At 40.9% G+C, this 3,194-nt stretch overlaps 1 pseudogene; it reads left to right on the forward strand.

Annotated features, from left to right (window-relative positions):
• Nucleotides 1-107: 107 nt before the first annotated feature.
• Nucleotides 108-984, forward strand: LOC107134835 (annotated as a pseudogene).
• Nucleotides 985-3,194: the final 2,210 nt, after the last annotated feature.

Genomic DNA, 3,194 nt, shown 5'->3' on the forward strand with positions numbered 1-3,194 from the left:
CCGCCCCTCGGGACGCGCCCTGGGCGACACTGCGCAGCTTCATCAGGGCGGCCTCTGTGACCTCACAGAGCTGATACCCTCCTGTTGCCAGGGCCCCGATGTGGGCGTCAGGGGCCAGAGGCAAGCGGCAGGCTGCCCTGGACAGGAGCGTGGGCCACTCAGGGCAGCGGTTTCTTAAGGCATAGCGGCCTCCGTGCAGCGTGCAGCGGGAATTTTCAGCTCCAGAAGGCGCATCGACAGTGGCCCTGAACTACACACAGGTGTTCTGCAGAGCCTCAGGTGCGGGGGAGCACCCTATTCCCTCTCCTGGCTCAGCCCCACTCTTTGCTCCTGATAGGCGCCGCTCAGACCCCTGGACCAGCCAGAGCACCCACAGTCCTGCCATCCGCCCGCTGCTCTTCACAACCCACAGTCACGATCTCGGACTCCATCCAACAGGCGCCAGCACCAGTGCCAAGCAGTGACAGCCCCGCAATGGCTCTGAAGCGCATTCACAAGGAACTCCTTGACCTGGCTCGAGACCCCCGGCCCAGTGCTCTGCAGGGCCTGTGGGGGACGATATGTTTCGTTGGCAAGCTGCCATCATGGGGCCCAGCGACAGTCCCTACCAGGGAGGGGTCTTTTTCCTGTCCATACAGTTTCCATCTGATTATCCATTCAAACCACCCAAGATCATGTTCATCACCCGAATTTACCACCCTAATATCAACAGAAGCGGAAACATTTGTCTAGACATCCTTAGATCTGAGTGGTCACCAGCACTGACAATCTCTAAAGTGTTGTTATCTATATGCTCTATGTTGTGCGACCCTAACCCCCGGATGATCCTTTGGTTCCTGAAATTGCTAAGATCTATCTAAAGGACAGGAGAAAGTATGACAGAGTCGCTGGAGAATGGACCGAAAAATATGCCATGTGAATTACAAATATAATGCCAATGCCTTTGCCATCGCCATAATAATAAATCCAAAATTAACAATTCAATCAATTGGTGGTCTTTTGATTGCTTTCTATGAAATGGGGTGTCCCCCTTCCTTCTGGGCACTCTTTGTACAGTTTTCACATCTGGGCCAAAGGGAAAGGGAGTTCAGCGGTAGAGAGGAGAGGATCAGGAAGGGGAAGACTATGGGAGAGGGGTGGGGGAAACCAGAGGAGAGGGGGAAGTACTAGGTTGGTGGAAGTTGCCTGGGGAGTAGGAGGGTGGAGGTGCAAAAAAGAATATAAAACCAGTCTTAATTTAGTTTCAACTGAAGATTTCTTTAAAGGTTTGGGATTGGAAAACAAAGATTAAGAGGCTTAGGGATGAGAACAGCAATTCCACTCCAGCCTACCAGTGGGAAAACTGAGGAGTCTTCTAGAACTGACAACTAGGAAATTCTGAGTGAAAATTCCAAAACTATTTAGGCATCATTTCGTTCTGAAGAACTTATGCCTTCAGGTGTTTTGGTTTTGATCAAGATTAATATTAACCCATACCCTTTATTTTGAGGTCCAGACTTAACTGACTGAAAATGAAATGGATTAATTGTTGCTACAAACAAAATGTTTTGATCACAGTTTTCTACACCACCCACCTCTTCTATTACGACCATTTTACCCACTCTGACTTTTTCCCATCCTCTGGTTTATATGTAGCTTCTCTGAGCATATGTATTGAAGTCTAATTTGCCTTGTTTTCACAAGAACCAGGTACATTTTGAGATTTTACACAGTTTGCAAGCATACAAGTTAGTCTGTCATCATTTTGGTGGAGGCTGAAGAATGACAGAGACTCCTGGGGTGGAGACAAAGGCCTTTATTAGTCCTGGCACAGCAGGCAGCATGAGCTTCACTAATGCAGGTTCCTCTTGCGGAAAATTCCAATAAGGAGGTGTAGCAGACCAGGTTTCTGCTGCACACACACTGGGTTTCTGTCGCAGCTGAGCAACCCCAGTCTTTGAAGGAACAGCTAGTAAACCTGCTCCACCTTTGGCCAGAGAGATCCTCTTATTAACCTGGTCAGAAAACAAATCTACTCTCTGCCCTGGAGGGCTCTCTATATTCTGAGGTTGTCTGATGTACAAATATACCTCAAAAAAGCAGTTAAAAGAAGAAAAAGAATATATTCAACATGATACTAAACTTTTAATATTCCTCTTTGACCTAGGCTAGCTCAATTTCATATTTCTTTTCAGTTTTTAGTATTATAACAAGGGAAATCAGTTATTAAATAAAGGTCAATAAGTACATCTGTAAGAAGATATGTATTCTTTATATTTTAAAAATCTGGCTGGTCCAAGATAAACATTGTCATAATATATATGGGAATATGGAAAATTGCACTCCAATAGTTTGAAGAATAGTAATTTTCAAAGCTTTAATTTTCTAAAAGTAAGTTCATAACATCTCAATAAAAAGAGGACAACAATTGCTCAGCAGGGAAAATACACGCTTAGTTTCTTACTGCTTTCATGAAGGTTTAACAGTTTATATGGATGATGACAATGTTATTGAGCTTACATTTTCAATAAATATCAAATTTTCTCCTAGCTGAAGCAAAGAAGGAAGAACTAATTTCTACTTAAATACAATCCCTTGAAATTTACATTAACTTCTCATTTGAGAAAAATTTTGGCTTCTAAATATAGAATTTTTTTCTTTTTAAAAAATTTTGAAAATGTACATTTAAATTTAGTATCTTATATATAATGTATTCTTTTCAAGGAGCAATGAGGGGATTATAGTTTTGTAAAGATATGCAAACATCAATTACTTGAGATTTTTTAATTATGCATTACAACATCCATTAAATATATGCAAAAGTTTGAATTTTATGCCAAACCTAAGAACACCTAAAACATAAAATTAATGAAATGTTGTCTAATAGAACATTCTGTAATGATAGAAATATTCTTTATCTACACTATCCAATGCAGTAGCCACTAGGCACATGTAGCTACTGAACACTTGAAATTGAGAGAAGGAAAAAGAATTCTGTTTTATATAGTTCTTAATAAAAGCTTCCTTTATTGTATGATTTGCAAACAAATGTTTTATAATCTTTGTTCTTTAGTTTGTTCATGCCAATAAGATATTTTTACCAACATATTTACATTATAATATGTGACTACTTTAAATGAATAAAATATCTGCCCATGTCACTAAAGGTCATTAATTTATTAACTATGCCAAGAATTTGTTTAATATTTCAAGGA

The sequence above is a fragment of the Marmota marmota genome, unplaced genomic scaffold (assembly GCF_001458135.2).
Source record: "Marmota marmota marmota unplaced genomic scaffold, marMar, whole genome shotgun sequence".
NCBI classification, from domain to species: domain Eukaryota; kingdom Metazoa; phylum Chordata; class Mammalia; order Rodentia; family Sciuridae; genus Marmota; species Marmota marmota.